Below are 24217 nucleotides of genomic sequence, written 5' to 3' on the forward strand. Positions count from 1 at the left end.
CAGTGGTTAAGGGTGTAAATTGAAATGCTGCCTTTAATTGGCATCACATAGCAAGAGACACGAGAGTGTTCAGAGTAAAAAAAAGTATTATTTATTCGTATGTGTCACACTTATAGCAATTATTCTAATGTGAGAATGTGATAATCCATCGAGACCAGTTAATCCTTTAATGTTGATTCTATTGCCTTCAAATAACTGAGGTATATGTGTTGTGTATATTATGAATGTAAATCACACTGATGGGGTGCCCACAAAATAATACATTGGCTATGTTAATTAATGCATATACTGTACATTTTTAGTTATATTTCACTATATATAGGGTCCAGTTTTAATCTTTCCAGGCCTGAAAGACAGGCTATGAATAATTATATTCAGTATAGCCTGAACAAAGGGCATATCCGACCGTCTGCATCTTCCATGGGTGCTGGTTTCTTTTTTGTGAATAAAAAAGACGGTGGATTGCACCCATGTATTGATTACAGAGAACTTAAAAAAATCAGGTTTGAAACCAGTACCCCATCCTCTTAATCTGATATGTTTAATCAAATTTTAGGGGCAAGTGGTTCACTAAAATTGACCTCAGAGGAGCATAAAATTTGATCAGAATACAGGAGGGTGAAGAACGGAAGACAATGGGGGACATTTACTAAGCATGTTGCACCAGAATTATGGTGTAAAATGCACCAAAAAGAATGGTGTTTTGTTTTGCACAAATATATCAACTGTTTTCTCCAGAATTTTCACCATTAAGAATGCATCATGCCAGAAATGCATTATAAATGTCAAAGTGGGTGGGGCTAAAATTGGCGCATATTACGCCTCATTTATTATCCTCTTATCTTCAGAAATGGCTCCATTTATTGAGGACAATTAAGCCAGCTTATGTGATGGTGTTATGAGTAAAAAGTTTAGTTATGGAATAAAGATGCAACTTTTTGTCAAAAAGTTGCATTTATGAAAAGAAAACCAACTCATCGTGGGAACAAGTGACAGGTAAGTATTAAAACAGGACATATTTATTTTTTCTAATATAAATGAGCTAGACAGGGTTTTGTCAGTAAATTGACTTTCAACAAAAACAAAACAATAACAAAAACGTCCTGAGTCTGAAACAAAAGTCACAATTTACCAGTGGAAATGTCGCAAATATGCTTCAAAAGTCTAAAGTGTGGTCTGGCAGGGGGATAGCTGAAATGGCGCGTTTCAGTTTAAAAAAGTTTTTGTGCCATTGGTGTTAAACTGTCACAAATAGAGAGAAATAGGCGGATAATCAGGTTTATATTTTAAAAAGTCATATTTTAAAAGTGGTGTGCGCCTTTGGTATATGAGGTGAAACAAATCACCACTTTAGATTTGTAATTTTTTTGGCGCAAATTACGCCATTATTGATAAATGTCCCCCAGTGTTCAAAACCCCTGAAGGGCACTTTGAATATCTGGTGATGTCCTTTGGGCAATGTAATGCCCCAGCTGTGTTCCAAAACCTTGTTAATGATATTTTTCAAGAGTACCTAGGCCAATTTCAATTTCTTTCATTGTGCTTACGGATCGCAAGAACTTGATTCATCTGGATACTGCTAAACGCCTGAATCCTAGGCAAGCACAATAGGCCTTTTTCTTTACCCGGTTTAACTTTTTTGTTACTTTTCATCCTGGGTCCGGTAATTTGAAGGCGAATGCCTTATCGTGTAGATTTGGGACTTCTTTCGATACTGAACCTTGTAACATTCTTCACCCTGGTGTTGTCATTGCTGCCTTTAGGCCTGATCTTGCCACTGAAATATGATGTTGCCAGAATCTGGCTCCTAGTAATCTTCCCTCTGGTAAATTGTTTGTTCCTCCAAATCTTCGCCTTAATGTTTTGGAGAAATCTCATTGCTCTGTACTTTGTGCTCAAAGTACCATCTGGTAAACTTGCTCTCAAGGTTATTGGACCATATAAAATCACGTCTGTTATAAACCTGGTATCTTTTCGCCTTCAGTTACCATCCTTGTTCAAGATACCTGACGTTTTTCGTAAATTGCTGCTTAAGGAGTACATTCTTCCAGTGATTCCTCCACCTAAACCTCTTGATCCAGTGGTAATTCTAGGCAAGATTGAGTATGAAGTGGAGAAAATTCTTGGCTCTCTGCGAGTTCAGGGCTCTCTGCAGTATCTAATTCATTGGAAGGGATATGGTACTGAGGAGAGAACATGGGTGCCGGCTCAGGATGTTCATGCTACTCGTTTAATAAGAGCGTTTCATCTCAAATTTCCCTCAAAGCCTGCTCCCCAGGTTGAGGTCCCGTGTCCCCTCTTAATAGGAGGGGGGAGGTAATGTCACAAACTCACCTGTCCGGGCTTCAGCGTGGCTACATCTGGAGATACGTGCTACTAGGCCACACCCCCTGGTGACGTGACAACATTCTTAGCACAGGATGCAATGATCTGTTTCTCGCCACAGCAAGCATATGCTGGGGGAGCTCAGCAGCTGGATTATTGATCAGCTGCTCTATGCCTATGTGCTAGTGTTTCTTACTAATGGAGCATTGAGTCGTGACCTATCAGGTTCTGATCCAAGAACTTTGTGCTCTTTTTAAACCCCTTCTAGGCAATACATAAGTCCCAGTGATAGTCTTTGACTCACTAGCTGTGTTCCTGGTTCCTATGCTTATTGGACTACTCATTCCTCTGACCCCGGCTTGTCTTCTGATCACGCTCTGTCTCTAGTTTGGAACTGTGTTGTCCGTCAGGTTCTGAACTTGGCTTGTCTTCTGACCACTCACCGTCTCTTGTTTGGTACTGCATAGCCTGTCTAGTTCTGACCGATTTACGTATGACCCTTTTTGTTTTTTGTTTTGTCTCTCAGTATTTGTCTGTGTCTGCACGTAAGTAGCATAGGGGCTGTCGAGCAGTTGTACTGAAAGTAGGTGGGGAAGCGGGCTGAGTTCTAGGTCTGTCATGGAACCATGAACCAGACGTACAACAAGAGATAAGTGGAAATAAGAAGGCTTTATTCAAAATCAAGCTGTAAGGCAAAAGTCCAAACGGATGGCTAAACCGAAGCAGGGTCTTGCGAAGCCAGAGGTCAGGAACCAGAAGGGTAGTCAGACGAAGCCTGGATCAGGAACCAGCAGGGTAGTCAGACGAAGCCTGGATCAGGAACCAGCAGGGTAGTCAGACGAAGCCAGGATCAGGAACCAGAAGCAGCAGCAGTCTTAGAAGCATGTGAACACAGGAGGACCAAGCAAGGAACTGAAGCCACAGACCTCCTATATATATGAGCTAGGCATCCAGCTCCTCCCAGTGGGAAGGAGAAGCCGCAGGGTGGGAGGCTACAAGAAACCCAGAAACCAAGATGGCCGCCAGCACATGTCAAACGAAGGAGAACAGCAAGAAGGTAAGACCATGACAAGGTCAGGGCTCACTTTCCATGTCCGCCCCTACTTACAGTCATTACACTTATACTACTAAAAATTTCCCATGTTGTTTTGGTCAATATGTTAAAGCACACTTTATTTTCGTCACAGAATAAGAAATTTGTTATATTAATATTTACCTTTATTTTCAGAGACCATCAGCGAAAAGCATTGGGCGTACAGCCATTTGACTGGTTTTACATACTTTGATGATGCTAGTGTTCTTTATGGGTGTGATTTACTAAGTATTTATTAAATACTATATGCTCCATACAGACTTAATGATGTTAAGATAAGGGCCCCCTGGGGCTATGTCATCACTTCTAGTACTCCCTACACTTCTATTTTCAAAGCATTATTACTTTGCAGCATTTTTGCATGCATACAGCCCATTCAAATGAATGGCTGACCATTGATATATAGAAGGGCTACATCCACCAGGGCAGGAGCCCCTCTTAAAGAGCAGCCCTCATTCTAGATCATAGAGGGAGTGTCCCAATTGACAGTAACCTTTTCTTTTGCTCATTAGATCTTCTGATGTTAACTGATAATCTCTGCATAAAGGACATGCCAGACATGAGTCACTTTATATATTATCATCTTATGTCTATGACATTGTGGTCACAACAATGAGAAAACTGGGGACAGGAGTAGGAGCAGTTTTCCAGGACTGCATCTGAAGAGGCATCAGAAAAGATAATCTTCTAACTGCTTTTTCGCCATGCACAGTAAGCCTGTGTTCAGTAACTATTGGGAATTAAAGCCATTTTTGAGCCCAAAGATGTATCAGACCATTTGCTATATTGACTATGATAGTAGCATGCACACACTGTTAATTGACCATTAACTGTTTCAATGACTCTAGTTGAATAAATACTTATCATCCGTAACATTCAAATTTCCGTTTTGATCTCTGTAAAAAATTCATACTAAAGGCACATTAATTGAGCTTTGCAAATGACTCATTCGATATACTTAGTATGCTTGGTTTGTTGATTATACATTTTAAAAGGTAGTTTACTTGAATCATCAGTACACTAGTACTATAAATGCTTATAAATAGGGCGCATGGTGGCTCAGAGGTTGGCACTGGTGCCTTGTAGCAGTAGAGTCTTAGGTACAAATCCGACCAAAGACAACATTTGCGTGAAGTTTGTATGTTCTGTGTTTGTGTGGGTTTCCAATAAGTGTCACGGAATATGTCAGTGTTATATAAGGTTACACATGATCATATGTATTTTACAATCCGCAAAATACAGATACTGGACATGTGCATCCCACTCTTTCCTTGGTCTCTATTATAGAAATTGTTATTTTTGTCCCAAAACAGACAAAAAATAGGACATGTTCTATAATTTGCAGAACTTAATATATATTTTCTATACATTTCTTACATAATGAGTGTTTTATTTCATAAAATGTTTTTTTTCTTCTATAGTTAAACTCTTGCTGCCCCCCTTATTAGATGAAAGTTTAGAATCTCCAAGATTCACTGAAGTAAGTGTTGGATACTATAGGAGGCAGCAGATGAAGATCTGAGCACAGAGAGCATCCAGTATCAGCTGACGGTGGGTCTGGTTTTGTAAAGTGAGATAGTGAAAGTCTAGTGAAAAATGAAAAGTCATCTATCACAGTGTTTCTATACATTCCTCATCTTTACAATGTAAAGGTTTTGTGCACAGTATTATTTGCTATTACGGTTTTCTGCATTGTAAACGTCTAGATATGATTCCCATGAAACATACAGTACAGACCAAAAGTTTGGACACACCTTCTCATTCAAAGAGTTTTCTTTATTTTCATGACTATGAAAATTGTAGATTCACACTGAAGGCATCAAAACTATGAATTAACACATGTGGAATCATATACATAACAAAAAAGTGTGAAACAACTGAAAATATGTCATATTCTGGGTTCTTCAAAGTAGCCACCTTTTGCTTTGATTACTGCTTTGCACACTCTTGGCATTCTCTTGATGAGCTTCAAGAGGTAGTCACCTGAAATGGTTTTCACTTCACAGGTGTGCCCTGTCAGGTTTAATAAGTGGGATTTCTTGCCTTATAAATGGGGTTGGGACCATCAGTTGCGTTGTGGAGAAGTCAGGTGGATACACAGCTGCTAGTCCTACTGAATAGACTGTTAGAATTTGTATTATGGCAAGAAAAAAGCAGCTAAGTAAAGAAAAACGAGTGGCCATCATTACTTTAAGAAATTAAGGTCAGTCAGTCCGAAAAATTGGGAAAACTTTGAAAGTGTCCCCAAGTGCAGTCACAAAAACCATCAAGCGCTACAAAGAAACTGGCTCACATGCGGACTGCCCCAGGAAAGGAAGACCAAGAGTCACCCCTGCTGCGGAGGATAAGTTCATCCGAGTCACCAGCCTCAGAAATCGCAGGTTACCAGCAGCTCAGATTAGAGACCAGGTCAATGCCACACAGAGTTCTAGCAGCAGACACATCTCTAGAACAACTGTTAAGAGGAGACTGTGTGAATCAGGTCTTCATGGTAGAATATCTGCTAGGAAACCACTGCTAAGGACAGGCAACAAGCAGAAGAGACTTGTTTGGGCTAAAGAACACAAGCAATGGACATTAGACCAGTGGAAATCTGTGCTTTGGTCTGATGAGTCCAAATGTGAGATCTTTGGTTCCAACCACTGTGTCTTTGTGCAACGCAGAAAAGGTGAACGGATGGACTCTACATGCCTGGTTCCCACCGTGAAGCATGGAGGAGGAGGTGTGATGGTGTGGGGGTGCTTTGCTGGTGATACTGTTGGGGATTTATTCAAAATTGAAGGCATACTGAACCAGCATGGCTACCACAGTATCTTGCAGCGGCATGCTATTCCATCCGGTTTGCATTTAGTTGGACCATCATTTCTTTTTCAACAGGACAATGACCCCAAACACACCTCCAGGCTGTGTAAGGGCTATTTGACCATGAAGGAGAGTGATGGGGTGCTGCGCCAGATGACCTGGCCTCCACAGTCACCGGACCTGAACCCAATCAAAATGGTTTGGGGTGAGCTGGACCGCAGAGTGAAGGCAAAAGGGCCAACAAGTGCTAAGCATCTCTGGGAACTCCTTCAAGACTGTTGAAAGACCATTTCAGGTGACTACCTCTTGAAGCTTATCAAGAGAATGCCAAGAGTGTGCAAAGCAGTAATCAAAGCAAAAGGTGGCTACTTTGAAGAACCTAGAATATGACATATTTTCAGTTGTTTCATACTTTTTTGTTATGTATATAATTCCACATGTGTTAATTCATAGTTTTGATGCCTTTAGTGTGAATCTACAATTTTCATAGTCATGGAAATAAAGAAAACTCTTTGAATGAGAAGGTGTGTCCAAACTTTTGGTCTGTACTGTATATTGGCAGCCCAGGTGTCACGAGGGTATCGAGAACCACGCCTGACTCTGTTATACCTGGGGTCAGGAAGTCGCAGCGGTTGGCTGCACGCTCTATTTAAGATAGGGCTGTTTTCCTTATGGTAGCTTTCTGGGTTTGCTTTGCAAACCCTTTTGGCTCACTCAGGGATCCGTAGCTCCTTCTCCTCAGCTGTTCCTTGTCCAGCACTCCCAAACCTCCTTATATTCCTCTCTCACACTTCTCTGGTTGCCAGAGATAGAGCTTCCTGCCTGGACATCTATTCTGACCTACTGGAGCTGTGTTGCTGCGTTTTCTGATTGTTGCTTCAGAACGCTACCCTCCAGATCCCTGTTGGACCTTTGTGGACTGCTGTGGTTGCCCACCTGGGTGTTTGTGTTTGTCTGTGTTTGTCTGTCCTCTCCCTGGTGTTTTCCTCTTAGTGTCAGTGGTGCGGACTAACGATCCCACCGGCCCGTTCACTATCTAGGGCTCATTTTAGGGAAAGCCAGGGTTTAGGCACGTGATCACCGCACGGGTGAGGAACCAGTCTAGGGACGTCAGGGCAGTCAGGTGCCAGCCGCAAGGTGAGTTAGGGGTCACCACCTTTCCCTCTCCCTTGGGCAGATCTTTCAAATTTACCCCTGCTCCACTGTCTAGAAAGAAAGAAATAGTCTCCATAATCTTGATTCAGCCAGTGCTACATGGTCAGGGTCGTCATATATGAGACCCAAGGCCCCGAAAAACTCATCCACTGACCGAAGAGCCTGGGAATCAGTAGGTAAAGAGAACGCCCAGGACTGCGGGTCCCCCTGTAGCAGGGAAATAACAACCCCCACCCGCTGTTCTTCATTACCAGAGGAGTAAGGGCGCAGCTTAAAATATAATTTACAGGCCTCACGGAATGTCAAAAACTTGTCCCTTCCCCCAGAAAATCTGTCAGGGAGAGGAACCTTGGGTTCCGCAACAACCTGGTTACCAGTAGCAACCGCTGGGCTTGCGGTCAGTGGTAATTGCTGCTGTTGCTGGAGGACCGACGCCTTCAATCCTACCACCTCCAAAGACAGGCCATGAAATTGTTTGGACAGAGCAGCAATTTGATCCATACTGGATGCTAAGTAGGTAAAAAAAATGTTTTTATTTTTATTTTTTTAACCTACACAAAATAAGGGCCAGAGATAATGTAATGACCGACGTCACGCACAGGGAGGAAAACAGGGAAAGATCTGCCCAAGGGAGAGGGAAAGGTGGTGACCCCTAACTCACCTTGCGGCTGGCACCTGACTGCCCTGACGTCCCTAGACTGGTTCCTCACCCGTGCGGTGATCACGTGCCTAAACCCTGGCTTTCCCTAAAATGAGCCCTAGATAGTGAACGGGCCGGTGGGATCGTTAGTCCGCACCACTGACACTAAGAGGAAAACACCAGGGAGAGGACAGACAAACACAGACAAACACAAACACCCAGGTGGGCAACCACAGCAGTCCACAAAGGTCCAACAGGGATCTGGAGGGTAGCGTTCTGAAGCAACAATCAGAAAACGCAGCAACACAGCTCCAGTAGGTCAGAATAGATGTCCAGGCAGGAAGCTCTATCTCTGGCAACCAGAGAAGTGTGAGAGGGGAATATAAGAAGGATTGGGAGTGCTGGACAAGGAACAGCTGAGGAGAAGGAGCTACGGATCCCTGAGTGAGCCAAAAGGGTTTGCAAAGCAAACCCAGAAAGCTACCATAAGGAAAACAGCCCTATCTTAAATAGAGCGTGCAGCCAACCGCTGCGACTTCCTGACCCCAGGTATAACAGAGTCAGGCGTGGTTCTCGATACCCTCGTGACACCAGGTCCACAGTTGCCATGACCAGTTCTTCTCCACCAATGTTCTTTTCTTTGGAGCCATTTAAGTAGATGAAACTTTAGTAGAATTCCATAACTCTGAAGCAGAATTTTCATCATTTGTCTAGAATTAGAGCACTGGCATCTGACAATATCCTACAAGGGGAATCATCAATATAACATTATGTGAATTTCCAATAAGGATTTTGGGGGTGATTTACAAACAAATATACGCCATCTTCTGGTGTATACCTGTCGCAGATTGGGCGCAAAGGTTACTTGCGCTGCAATCTGTGACTTTTCCCCTCTCGTGCCAGGTCTAAAAAAAGGGGCTGTGGCGTGGGTGGGAAAGGCAGTGGGCCGGCAGACCCGTCTCATTTATCATTTTCTACGCCTGTTTTAGGTGTAGTAAATTGTCTAAATCTACTCTAGCAAGGATGCTGGTGTAGATTTAGAAAGGCGGTGGATATGCCAAAGTTAAGTAGAGGCCGGCGCCTCTACATAACTTTGGCGCATCCACAGCCAGCTAAATTGTCTTAATAAATTACCCCCTTTGTGTCCAGGTTCAGGTTGCCTGTAATTTGTCTATGATGAAAATTCTACCCCAGCTAGAGAATTGAGGGTTTAGATCATGACGTTTGCCATAAAATGACTTGTTTTCATTAATTGCAATTAGGGATGAGCCATCATCCGAAGTCGATTCGCATAAAACTTTGTTCCAATACTGTGGTACCTTGGAAGCAAACCCAAGTTCGGGAAATGTTTATTTTTCAGTATAAATTAATTTATGAAGTTATTACTCGCAGTCTCGCTAGGCTTCGCAAAGCAATACCTTCGGCTCATCAGAGCCAATACATTCTAATACTGTACAGAGCTCCTGCTCCATTCAGTATTTGAATAAGGTTTTATGCGAATCGACTTTGGATGTTTCCTCTGAAGTCGTATTGCTCATCCCTAATTGCAATATTACACAGTTTCAGGAAATGTAGGTTATTGGGTTTTAGGTAAGAGGTATAACAGAGTTTTCTGATCGCACAAAGCATGCATAGATATTTTTCTAGTGTAGTTTCCATCACAGACACCTATTACATTTCATAAATGTTTAATTGGTGGGGTATCCACTGATCTCAAGAATGAGGGGTGCCTTTCCTGGCAGAATTGTACACATGCTCACCCACTATCTATTATAGTAAATGGGAGATGCAGAAACAATTTAGTGAGTGACTGTGTCCTAAAAGATCTTTAAAGGGGACATGTCAGACGGATCAACCCTATTAAATGAGACATGCTGTCGTTTAGGGTTGATCCTGTTGATTAAATGTATACATGTCTTGTGAAAATCTGTTGTGATGTTCCTGAGAGAAAATACTTTTATTCATTAAAGGGGTATTCCCATTACATACAATAAGGGCATATCGCTAGGATATGCCCCCATTGTCTCATAGGTGCGGGTCCCACCTCTGGGACCCGCACCTACAAGGAGAACGGAGTGGGGAGTGCTGTGGCTGGAGGACCACTAGTTTCCCAGCACTGCTCCCCACTGCTCACTTCAAGTGTATGGGGCAGACAGGAATAGCTAAGCAAGCGCTCGGCTATTTTCTGAGGCCCCATTAAAATGGATGGAGGGCAGCTGCGCATGCACAGTGCGCCCTCCATTCATTTCCCCGCTCCGTTCTCATTGTAGGTACGGGTCCCAGAGGTGGGACCCGCACCTATCAGACAATGGGGGCATATTCTAGCGATATGCCTCTATTGTATATGATGGGAAAATCCCTTTAAGAAATGAGGGCTTCTTTGCACCGAGGAGTAAAACCTAGCTCCTCAGCTTAGTTTGTGAATCGGATGCGGACCCATTTATTTCAAAGGGGCCCCAAAAGATGCGGACAGCACACCGTGCGTCTCCCCCCAGGGCCCTTTAAGAGGAAAAAGAGTACTTGTTTTTGTGACGCCAGTTGCAGTGAAGCAACAAGAGCACAGTCCCCTTTTTAGTGATACTGTAGATGGTACCCAGGTGTAGGAATGACAGAGTGGTGTAGGGTGGCCTAAAGGTCCGTTAATGTTGGTGCACGTATCATGGTGCTCCTACCTGGATACACTGGACCCCATGCGTTGGCTCCTAAGTAATCAAAAGAGGGTAGTTGAATGGTGGGATGAAGACTTAATTGAGTCTAGACCCTGTGATGAAGTTGATAACAGCTTTACTTTGCATAAAAGTTTCTCCAAACAGACTCAGGCTTTGTCTTGGTTCCAGCAGGTGTTAGCATTAACTTTGGCAGGCAAACTCATCTCTGCTACATCTGTTGCTCTCTGGCTCAGCTGTGCTGACAGGCTGGCTATATAACTCAGCTTTCTCTGGGTGCTGCAACTTCTCTCTTGTAGTCTGACTCTAGGTTTGTCCAGGGAACTCGACTCCTGGCTTCTGAAGGTGCTCCAGCTGGCCTAGGCAAGGCCTGCTTCCTTCCCCAGCAACTCACGCTAACTAGGACTTCACCCTTGCTGCAGGAAGTGGGACTCACACACCACACCACGGGGGAAGGGGGGGTTAGAATGGAAAGGGAGGTTCCAGTCTATGTACCTATATCTCTGCCATTTATGCTGCCACCTACTGGTGAACCAGGCATATTACACGTGAACATAAACAGTTGCAAACAGATTAGGAAATGCACATTATATAGGACCTGTAAATAAATACACAGGATGACACTAGGCTAACCATGGGAGATAGTAGCGAGGTGCAGAAGTGGTAATGCCACTCTGGGGCGTTACATCCACATCTGTTTGTCCGTTCTGCTGTCCTGCAAAAAAGATAGAATATGTCCTATTCTTATCCTTTTTGTGGATAAGTATAGTACATTTCTGCAGGAGTTGGCGGCTTGAACTCAACCGGTATCTGTGTTTTGCGGATCCGCAATTTGCGTGGCATGTGCCAACCACCCATGTACCGCATGGCCACTCCGTGTGGTCGTACCCTAACTCTTATTCTTGACTTGATACCATTGGTGAATTCCACAGTTTTTCTAATGTCGTTCCCAACTTCCCATGTCTAAGGTCTCATTCACACGACCGTAGGGCCGCTGTACCCGTGTTGCACACTGCAAAACATGGGTCTGCCAAACATGGGCACTGGGCGTGTGCACTCTGCATCGCGGTGTGGATCAATTGACTTTAATGGGTCCATGAACTTTAAGATGCAGCGAAAGATAGGATGTGTCCTAGATCTTGCAGTGCAGAGGCATAGACACGGAGACCCATAGAAACCCATGTAAGCCCTTCTGTGGTCTTCCATGTCTGTGTCTCCAAGGTGCAAAAGATAGGACATGTCCTATCTTTCTACACATCTTGCAGATTGCGGACCCATTGAAGTCAATGGGACCACACCGCGATGCGGAGTGCACGCGGCCAATGGCCAATGTCTCATGCAGACCCATGTGCATGAGATTAAAATGGCGTGAAAACAAAAAAAAAGAGAAAATTGTTTATTAGATAACATTTCTTAGTTATTTCATGTTCTAATTTTGAATAAACCCATTCACTTAAACATCTCTGTTTCCAGGTCATCCTTTCGTAAGCACTCATGTGCACTAATTTGTTGAAATCCTATGTTGCATGTAGGCTAAAAAGATGAGAGAAGGACTGAGGACGAGATATGCAATTCTCTGCGCGGCCCTTAGCTCCTTGTTTTGTTCTAGTGGAAGTGCTGACAGCATAGACAAGTAAGGAGAGTTAAGGAGAAAAGTCAGCAGGGCATGTAATGACCATCACAGTAGTGAGCAGAATGAGGGAGGAGGCAGGAAATAGAGAGAATAGGGAATCTAAAACATAATGAGAGAGAGCAAAAAATGAGAAAGAGACACGTAAAAGCAACCTGCTTTTAACTGGCACCCTTGTGTTCCATTACGCTCATACCCTTACGCACATTCAGCGAGATATGCACTAAATGCCAGTGGAAATACATTTCTTGATTAGGCATGCTGGCATACAGATTACATACCAGTGATAGAGAACACATGTTCATACACATAGGCGAGGAAATATACATGCATACACGCTCTTACATTGGGTCGTCATGTGGAAACCTGTCGTCATAGTTCACTCTCTAGCAGTGTGCACTACGCGGCACCTCTTAGAGTATGTTGACACCTGTCAGATTTGTTGCAGAAATGTATGCAACGGAAAATCAGTTCTATTCATCTGAATAGGGTATTTTTCGTCAGCAAGCACGTGGTTTTCTGCAAGCCCAGTTCAGATGAATGCAACAAATCTTCCTTGTGTGTATATACCCTTCAAGGGGTTGTGCTCAGTTTTCAAGTGATCCCTTATCCACAAGATAGGGGATAACTAAATTATTGGTTGGGGTCCCACCACTGGAACCCCCACCGATCCCAAGAACGGGGAATCCCCTCTTCCTGATAAAGCGGCAGGTTGACCATGCGTCTTGCCGCTCCATTCATTCTTTATGGGACTCCCGGATCCGTCTGGTATCTGCACAGACGGATCCGCACCTATAATGCAAACGATTGTATCCGTTCAGAACGGATCCGTTTGCATTACCATGAAAAAAAAATTGTTCATGATAATGCAAACGGATCCGGCCTCATTGACTTACATTGTAAGTCAGGACGGATCCGTTTGGCTCTGCATCGTCAGGCGGACATCAAAACGCTGCAAGCAGCGTTTTGGTGTTCGCCTCCAGAGCGGAATGGAGGCTGAACGGAGGCAAATTGATGCATTCTGAACGGATCTTTATCAATTCAGAATGCATTGGGTCTAAACTGATCCGTTTTGGGCCGCTTGTGAGAGCCCTGAAACGGATCTCACAAGCGGACCCACAAACGCCAGTGTGAAAGTAGCCTAAGAACATTCATTCCCAATATTTGGCTCATGTTTATGTGTCACCAAACTCCAAAATCTATTCCATACAAAGATGATTACTGCATGTAAATACAGCTACTACCTCCGCTCACAAGCAGGCAATTATTGGGAATGAATGGCTCTTTCCAAAAAAGTGATGGGAACGTTTTCAAGACAAAAAAGTGTCAGACAGTTGTTGGACGGTGTACCAAATAGTCTTGAATGATACATTGCAAGGAAAATTTAAGAACACAAAGGAAACCAATTGCCAAATTATAAGGAAGTGATCATTTTAACCTTCGTTTGCATCTGAATTGGAGGCTCTTTTAGGCTTCTTTCACATTAGCGTTAGGGTTGTCTGGCAGGCTGTGTTGCCGGAAGTCCACTCCAGCCCTATTAACTAAACTATAATGGGAATGGGTCGGAGATGCGGCCGCAGAACGGCAAATATCCTGAGAGGCGGCCGGACATAAAGTGCAGCAGGCATTCCATCAAAAAATGCCAGGAAAATGACAGATGCCATGATGTTAACCCGACCAAACCCATTTTAGTCAATCTGGTCCATTGGGTGCCTTGGTGTCCATCATGTGACACATCCATCTCTGGCTTGCATTACCTTTTTGTGTTCCTACGACAGAACAGAAATACAGAATGCCTAATGCAGATGTGAACAAAGCCTAAGTCCCATAAACATTGTGATAATCATTCCTGAACACCTTTATGGCCGGATCATTAAAGAGAATCAGCTCTGAAACACCCCCCAAACTAAAGAAAGTGGTGCCGAGTCCGGTTATGTAATTTTTATTTTCATACTTGACGCTGTGCTCCCACAAAACCAGCAATAAATTACATCGAGAGGACTCCCTGTGCTCCCACACATAATGGAGATGACTCAAAGAAGAGTCCTCTCAATGCATTTTACTGCTGGTTTGTGATTACGAAGATAATAATTACATAATCGGATTCGGCATCACTTACAATTTACACCTCTTACCTTAGTTTGGAGGTGTTTAGAAGCTGACAGATAATGTCTATGGTTTCGATGTACTATCTTTTCCATGTGAAATGGCGTTGGCAAGTGATATAGGGACTGTTTCAGAGCTGATAATATTAGCTGCTGCAGCTCCCACACTTCCAGGCAGCCAACGTCCAGGCACTTCCACACTTACAGAAAGATAACCTGTCTAGAGCAGAACAGGATAAAATGGAGGAGCAGGATGGTCATGTATGAAGAAGGCATGGCTGTGGAGCAAATGCAGTAGTAACTAACTTCTATCACCAGGGGCGTAGCTAAAGGTTCATGAGCCCTGGTGCAAGAGTTTAGCTTGGGCCCCCCTTCCCTCAGTGCTTTGTGGCCAGGGGCATGGAAGCGCAAAGCCTTCGTGCTGCCTGAGGCAAAAATTGAAAAGGCACCCCTCCCCCCACTGCTAATTCTTGACCTAACAACCAGTGGCGTAGGGATTGCTATAGCAACCATAGCAGTGGCTATGGGGCCCTACGCCACTGAGGGCCCGTCCGGACCGCATTCATTTATTTTTTTATTAACACACACAGGCAGCCAGGCCCGACCGCCCGCCCAGTGTAGTGGGCGGGGCATGGGCGGGGCGCGGGCGGTTCGCGGCTCGGGCCTGGCTGGGGGGAAGCCAAGGAGTAGTCAGGTCAGGACTGGAGCAGGCGGGCCCGGGGCGCACTGCCGCACGAGCAGAAGATGAGGTAGGTGGTGGAGGGGGCCGGAACGGGGGCGTACCTGTGGGTTGGCCACTCTGTGAGGTCTGCTGTAGTGTGAAGGACCTGCGAGGATGTCAGTCATGTGATCAATTACAATAGGGGCGGAGTTTAGTGTGGAGGGGATACTAAAGAGTGAGTGAGTGGAGGACCTGTGGTGATGTCACCCGGAGGCGGAGCCAGGCATCAGCGCAGGAAGGAAAGATTTCCTCCTAGTATTTAGAGGGAGGAGGCGGACTCAGGCGGTGGAGGGGGCCGGGCCGGGGGTGTACCTGTTGTGGAGCCGGAGGCTCTCTGACTGAGATTGATTGAGAGAGGAACCTCAGTCTCGCACTGCTACTGCTGCCAGCCTGTGCCTGCCTGTGCTGTACTGGACCGGTCCTCTGCTCGGTGCTCCTGCCTCCTCCTCAACTGGTCTCCAGTCCTGCCACTTCAGTCTGTGCCTGCTGTGACTCTAAATAAAAGTAAGAAGTCAAAGTGAATTTAAGAAAGTGAGAAAGTGAGAACTTATGATTTCTGAGATACTTAATCTAAATTCTGAAGTTAAAAAGAGCTGCCTGCAGAGTGGGGCCCCCAAGAAAAGCAAGGGGTTCCCTCCTTATCATTGCAGGTCTGCAGGCAGCTCTTTTTAACTTCAGAATTCAGATCATCAGACTCTTACTAATTACAAATTTACAGCACACACACCCTCTAGTGTCCAACATCAGACAGGGGAGGGAAGAAACCCCAGAACTAGAGTGTGCCCCCCAACTTGGGGGGCACACTGACACTCTAGTTCTGGGGTTTCTTTTCTTCCCTCCCCTGTCTGATGGTGGACACTACAGGGGTGTGTGCTGTAATTAGTGAGAGTCTGATGATCTGAAGTTAAAAAGAGATGCCAGCAGTGATAAGGAGGGCGCCCCTTCCTTCTTTTGGGGGACACACTCTAGTTCTGTGGTTTCTTCCACCCTTCCCCCTTATATGACAGACTAAGGGTACAACGGATCCGTCCTGCCGCTATTTTGCTGGACCACTGCTCTGTCCTCATTGACTATAATGGGGATGGGGGCGGAGCTCCGGCGCAGCACGGCACTGTGCGGTGAGAGGCCAACGGACGAAAAAGTCGGACTTGCAGTACTTTTCGGCCGCCAGCCTTTCACTGCACACTGTCGCGCTGCACCGGAGCTCTGTCCCCGTTCCCATTATAGTCAATGGGGATGGAGTGGCGCAAGGCGAAATAGCCGCAGGACGGATCCAACAGGCTGAACAGCCTGTCGGATCCGTCCTGCCGCACGTGTGAAACTGCTCATGGCGGTGCGAGATCTAGGATGGGTGTTTGGGTGGGAGCTCTGGAAGGGGTGGTGGGAGGCCCGATAGATATGTAGGGGCTGGGGGGGGCCATAAATTTCTTTTGCTATGGGGCCCATGCATTTCTAGCTACGCCCCTGCTAACAACTTTCCTCCAGCCAGAGGTGTAACTTGACCAGCATGCACTTTCTATCATACCGTCTTCTTATGAGCAGAAGGCCCCCTCAGGCTCCTGGGCCCGGTAGCTACTGCTATCTTTGCACCCCCTATAGCTACGTCCTTTAATGCTATGAGCATCAGATCTTTGTGTGGCAGCTATAAGTAGGCCTAGGGTGGCCTCCTGGGCATCGGCCTACCAGGAAATGTCCCTGTAGGGTCTATGGCCAGTCCGCCCCTGTCTATCACTATTATGAATTCACAGGAATATCTGAAAACGTACATGGAGCAGAATTCTCTATACTAGCCTCATTACACTTCCAGGCAGCCAACGTCCAGACACTTCCACACTTACAGAAAGATAACCGGTCTAGCACAGAACAGGATAAAATTGAGGAACAAGACGGTCATGTATGAAGAAGGCATGGCTGTGGAGCAAATGCAGTAGTAACTAACTCCTATCATCAGGGGCGTAGCTAAAGGCTCATGGGCCCTGATGCAAGAGTTTAGCTTGGGCCCCCCTTCCCTCAGTGCTTTGTGGCCAGGGGCAGGGAAGCACATAGCCTTCATGCTGCCTGAGGCAAAAATTGAAAAGGCACCCCTCCCCCCACTGCTAAATCTTGACCTAACAACTTTCCTCCAGCCAGAGGTGTAACTTGACCAGCATGCACTTTCTATCATACTGTCTTCTTATGAGCAGAAGGCCCCCTCAGGCTCCTGGGCCCGGTAGCTACTGCTACCTCCGCACCCCCTATAGCTACGCCCTTGCCTATCACCAGGAGCAGACTGGGGTCTTAAAGTGGCCCTGGAAAAAACACTAAAAGTGGCCCCATGTTGTAGGGGGGTCCAAATTTACAGGAGGCAGGCCTAACACAAGTAGGCAGGGACAACAGATGTCTGCAGGGCTTAGAAAACTGTAGTGCAGCACAAAATACTGCCACCTGCAGCACGGTATTAAAATGTATCATTATTCTGAGGACGGCAATATAGTTGAACTCAGAGGGCACCTGTGGCTAGTGGCCAGTTGCATAAGTGCCTGATGCTCTGAATTTAATTAATGCTAAGAGCATCAGATCTTTGTATGGCAGCTATAAGTAGGCCTAGGGTGGACTCCTGGGCATCGGCCGACCTGTAGGGTCTATGGCCAGTCCGCCCCTGTCTGTCACTATTATGAATTCACAGGAATATCAGAAAAAGTACATGGAGCAGCATTCTCCATGCGCCACATGTGCCAGTCAGACACTTATCACCTATCCTGTGAAAACTCCTTTAAAATGGGAGTGATACAGGTTTTTCTGTTGATCCAACTTGGAACATGCATCGATCTCAGAAGGTACAGAAGAAAAGGCATGGAGTGAGACGTATCTCGTTTTGTTCCGCAGCGTAGCAGACGGTGCAGAGTGAACTCATACTAGCCTCATCGGCAGAACACGACTACCGGACACATTGAAAACATACGTCTGTTCCCTTTTAATCATTCCCATTCAGCAGACTTTAATTTACAAGGTTCTGCATGCACGTTAAGAGCCAGTTGAAGAACAGATGCTGAAAAATGATGCTGTACACATGGTATATATTAAAATCATGAACGTTTGTGGAGGCAAAACATTTCCAGGGACAAAGCTGTAAAAGCGTATGACTGTCCCTGGACATCAGCCAAGAGCGGGCTGGAGCAGCACTTGAGATCCAATCAATTATTGCATTTATTGTGAAGCCGAAGCTACAAGTGCAGAAAGAGTCTTCAGTGTCCCTGAAAATCAGGGTCAGTTGGCAGCTATGGCATGCAATCCAGGAATCTCTGCTTAATGAGAAACTGGCATAAGTGATGTTATCTTATCTGGTACGCTATCATTGATGAAATGGCTATGGAAATGTACCGGATCCCTTGTGTCTGCAGGCTGTGTTACCATAGCTTGTGCAACTGTCTGTGAGCAAGAGCCCAATTATTGAAGTATATAGCGTGGAATCCTCTCGGATACCATTGTTTATTGGCGCTGTGACTTCATCTGTGAATTCCTAATCATATTGGGTATTTATTTTAGTCTTTGTATGATGTATTTCTCAGTCTAATAATTCATAGGGATATTTGTCCTAAAAGTCATGGATAGTCCTGGAGTGTTGGCGCTGTCCCACATTCCCAGGATGACACGCTTTTGCCTTGTCAGTAAGCTAAATAGGCAATTTAGAAGTGATTTCCTGTAAAATGTGAAGGAGGGAAGTTTATTATAATGTTTAGTGGAAATAATAGAGATTTTTGGGCCTGATACTGTTACAGGCAGTATGGCGTATACTGTTATAGGACACAATGGTTGATACTTTTATAGAACACTATGGCTGACACTGTTATAAGGCAGTATGGAGTATACTGTTATAGGACACAATGGTTGATACTGTTATAGAACACTATGGCTGACACTGTTATAAGGCAGTATGGAGTATACTGTTATAGGACACAATGGTTGATACTGTTATAGAACACTATGGCTGACACTGTTATAAGGCAGTATGGAGTATACTGTTATAGGACACAATGGTTGATACTGTTATAGAACACTATGGCTGACACTGTTATAAGGCAGTATGGAGTATACTGTTACAGGACATGATGGTTAATACTATTAAAAGACACTATGGCTGACAATATTGTAGAACTCTGTGATTGATACTGTTATAGGACACTATGGCTGATACTGTTATAAGGGAGTATGACTGACACTGTTATAGGACACCATGGCTAACACTGTTGTGGTGTTATAATGCAGTATGGCTGATATTATTTTAGGAAACTATGGCTGATACTAGTATACGGCAATATGGCTGATACTATTTTAGGAAACGATGTCTGATACTGTTATAAGGCAGCATGGCTGAGAGTGTTATAGGACACTATGGCTGAGACTGTTATAAAGCAGCATGGCTGACAATTTTAAAGGACACTATGGCTGATGCTGTTATAAGGCAGTATGACTGATACTGTTAGAGCACACAGTGTTATGGCTAACACTGTTATAGTGTTATAAAGCAGTATGGCCAGTGTCGGACTGGGGTGCCTAGGGCCCACCAGTAAAATTTATTTTGGGGGCCCACCATACAGAAACATTCAACTATATAACCAGTTTTTTATTTAAACATAGGCTGTTTGAGGTGCTGTACATTGAATATATGTATGTAGTGCAGTAAATATAGTGTGTTATGTGCCACGTGTGCAGGGGGTGGGGGACTAGGGGACCACCTTACTCAGGGGCCCACCGGGTGATTCCCCTGTACCCCTGTGGGCCAGTCCGAGCCTGAGTATGGCTGACACTGTTGTAGTGTTATAAGGCAGTATACCTGACACTGTTGTAGTGTTATAAGGCAGTATGGCTGACACTGTTGTAGTGTTATAAGGCAATATGGCTGACACTGCTATAGGACACTATAGCTGACACTGTTATAGCATGGGAATTCAACACAGAAATGCAGTGGGTTTGCTGCAGAATTCACCCTATGCATTGCATTGAAATACACAACACAAATGGACATGCTAAGGATTGAAGATTCTCACCATGTCATGCTATGTGTGTTTTTTTTCTTTAGATCTTATCAAATCTTGTCCACTTTCTGGTACTGTAAAGTCTTTGGATTTTCTGCACACAATTCCCCTGCGGTTAATCCACAGTACATACGCAACCTGTGGACATACCCTAATACAGTCAGTCTTTATGCACAAAATATGTGAAATTCTCTTCTGTTCAGATAAGTGGTATGTAAATGAATAGTGCCCCCTACAGCCACTGCTGCCAAGATCGAATTTATCTGCATTTCAATGTGCAGATGTGGAAGAAACTACAGTAACTTGCACACACAGATAGATTTATCAATGTATTTCTGCTACTTTTCCTGAAATAAGTACATTGAAAAATATTTTGTTTTAATTTTTTTTTACTAATCTCTGTTTATAAAAGCCCCTGTGCCACATTTTCGGACACGTCCAAAGGTGGCAGGAAAGTTAGCAATAGCATGGCTTCAACGTCTCATAGAATGCAATCTAAGCCTAGTCTGATCTAGCTTTGTTTTTAGCCTGTGCACAATGTGAACATTAGGGAGAGAGCCTGGCACACCAGTGAGCTTGAATTAGTGTCTCTAGCTTAGGGCTCATTCACATGGGCCGTTCCTTGCATTGTGGGACGCAATTTGTGGTCTCTAAGGCACGGGCACCATCCGTGCGGCTGTCGCGACAGATCCAACTTGAATGGGTCTGTTATCCATCCACACCGCAAAAAAATAGAACATGTTCTATTTTTTTTGAGGTGTGGAGGCACGGACAGAAACCCAAGGGAAGCACTCTGTAGTTCTTCCGTGGGGTTCTGTGCCTCCGTTCCGCACCGATCTTCCGGATTGCAGACCCTTTGAAGTGAATGGGTCTGCATTCGTGATGCAAGGTGCCCATGGCCGGTGCCACAATACGGGCATGGTCAAACAATGGCCGTGCGAATGAGCTCTTAGGCCACTTTCACATGGTCAGTATCGTTCATCTGTATTTGGAAACCAAAGCCAGAATTGGGTCCAACAAACAGAAGAAGTGGAAATCAGTTGATTATCTGTTTTCTATATACTCCTGGTTTTACTCCTGGTTTTGCCTTACAAATACTGACTGTGTAAATGTGGCCTAATCCAAAGTTTTTGGGATTTTTCTTTGCCTCCATTTTTTTTTGCTATTATTCCCCACAAAAGGCAAGAAATTATTCACAGCATAGCTTGCTGCGCTACGCTGTTTCTGTAACTCCCAAGGGAGTGAGCATTGGTGCGCTCCGTTGTTTCCCGTACGGCCGGTGGTCGGGACTGTGTCTCATCTCGTCTTAGTAACAGCGAGATAAGACAACCCCTTTTAGGTATGAACTATACAAAGCTTGTCAGGCATTTTCATGGAGTGATAGGTGCAGCATAGGATGCAAAATATAGAGGCCATTAGCTCAGGCAGGACTGGTGATTACTTAGTAAGAACGTAGACTAAGTAGACCCAAGTGATACTCCATCGTCCATCAGTTCCTGTGCATGGAGTCAGCAGTATAGCAGCCTTATGTCAAAATATCAGCAACGGGCTGTAATCCACTGACACAGCAAGGATGGGATTGCACTATATAAGGTCCCAGCTTCATTATTGTGCCATAATATTAAATCTAAATAAATGGTAATGATCCTCCATAGCTCATGCATTACCATCAATTACAAAGCGCACGCTTTGGTGCCCACAGAGAAAGGTTGAAGAACGGGGAATTTTTAATTTCCTTCTAATTATTCCCAAGGCTGAGGGCGTAGAAATCTGCCGAGATATGCATTTTTAATCTACATCTGCATGAAAGGATGGTGTCTGTTTCAAGCCAGCACCGCCAGCAATTGAGCGGACATCAGACCAGCGTGATGCTGATGCCTTGAGCACTGAATGGGTTAAAAGGAGCGGCGCGCACCCCCCCACTAATGAACATTTTACTTTGATCCCTCAGTCGGCACCATTTTTTCTTCCAATCACAAGTCTCCCTGGAGCCTTGCATAGAAACACATTTCATTTAATCCAGTTAGAATTCTAACATAAAACAGGCCGACGGGGAGGTGTGAGCTTTAGAGCCATGGTTACAATAAGAGATGACAGGGGAGCCACAACAGTAACCACTGAGCTCACACGCACACAAACTTTTCATCTCTTGTCTTTATTTGAATTTACAAGAGAAGCATTTGTAAAAGGAGAGGGATAGCCCATTAAAATGTAGCCATCGGGAAAAGCTTGCAGGCTATAGAAGATATTCAGAATCTGAGATATATATATACGGAAAACTAGTCCATCTGGATAATCTAGAGGCCATAGTCAGAGGAAAATATCATTAATGAAATTATATCTGCTCCTATTTCAAACGGCTGAAATCAGTACTTCGGAACTGCTTTAATCCTCTTCCAATATTCTTTAAGAGCAATGAAAGCGGAAAGATTACTTCTTTTTTGTATGTTGCCACTTATCAGTGGACTTGGAATTCCGTTATTGGATTTCCAATAAAGCCGAGTCCCCTATCTTTACTTATTAGTTAGAATTACTACAAGATTCTTACCAGTGGTGATTACTGATATTGATTGGTAATTAAGTAATTAATATAAATTAATGGTAGGAGGACTTTAACAACCTGTCCTGCATAATAAATGCACATGCTCAGGGAATGCACATTTATTGACTGCTACACCTAAAAAAATAATTAGTCGACAAATCCAAACAGTGACCCATTATTGGCAAGTATTAAAAATGTTAAAAAAGATCTAAGGGTTCTAAGACCTCTTTATATCACATATGGGAGATCTCTTCTCCTAAACTTCTTGGATATCAAGAAAGATTGGACCACGGGTCAAGGTAAAAAAAGAATAATTCCCTAAGGAAATATTAGTGCATGTTTTTTGACCCCTTGAATAATTCCCCTACTCTCCTTTTGTTCTAAGGTGCAAAAGGGAATAGATCGCCTATTTATGATGTAGAAAGGGCCAAAGTACAGATTTTGGGTATAACCTCACTTGCTGCTTCATTGTGGTTCCTTGCTCTGATATGAAATATAGAATTACATGACAATCAATGCTCCTAAGCTAAGGATGCATGTACATTGTGGAACCATGTGCACGGAGTCGGTACATAGGCACCAGGGGTGGATTTGGAACAAAAAGTGGCCCTGGAAAAAAATAGCTAAAAGTAGCCCCATATTGTAGGAGGGTCTAAATTGACATGAGGTGGGGCAACAAAAGTAGATGGGTCAGCTATACCATAGCGCAAAATACCACATACCACAGTGCCGCACAATATATTGCCCCAAAAGCAGCCCCTCTGAGTTGGCCATCAATAGAGGCTCATGTTCTCTCCTCCTCTTCCAGTTGCCTATGATTTAGATATGGAGCAGGGTGCTTAGGAGGTATGATGTGGGACATAGTTGAATTCAGGAGGGCATGTGCGGTCGCTGGCTGGGTACATGAGTACCTGATACTTACAGAGTTAATTACCACTAAGATAGGGCCCAACAGGGAATCTCCTTGTAAGGTCTATGGCCAATCCGCTCGTGATAGGCACATAGAGTCCCTGGGGCTATGTACTAGACTCTGCATGCCCAAGTTGTTCTGTCTTGTGACAAACATGCACAGCCATGCACCCAGATTACTAAATCAAATAGCTTACTTTGTAATGTGGTCTTGAACACTGAGATCAGTCTTAGGGATGTATTACACCAGGCGATCAGGCAGACGATTGTCAGGAAGGAAGCTTTCCCTCCCGACAATCACCTTCTCATCAGTGGAGGAGACTGCTGCAATTACATGCAGCAATCTCCCACAGTGTGGGGAGGAACGATCATTAATGCCATCACTCGTCCCCATACAGAATCATTATTTGCCAGCAGTAGAGTGTGATTAGACGGCATGATCTTTAGCCGGCAAAAAAATGATTTTTAAGCCTGCTTAAAAATTGTGATTGCCCAATGAATGAGTTTGCTCGTTATTTGGGTAATCAGCAGCAGTATTACACACACAGATCATCACTAATGAATGTTCCTATGAACTCTTGTCAGCGATGATCTGCCGAAAATCGCCTGTTGTA

Source organism: Bufo gargarizans, chromosome 3 (assembly GCF_014858855.1).
Source record: "Bufo gargarizans isolate SCDJY-AF-19 chromosome 3, ASM1485885v1, whole genome shotgun sequence".
NCBI classification, from domain to species: Eukaryota; Metazoa; Chordata; class Amphibia; order Anura; family Bufonidae; genus Bufo; species Bufo gargarizans.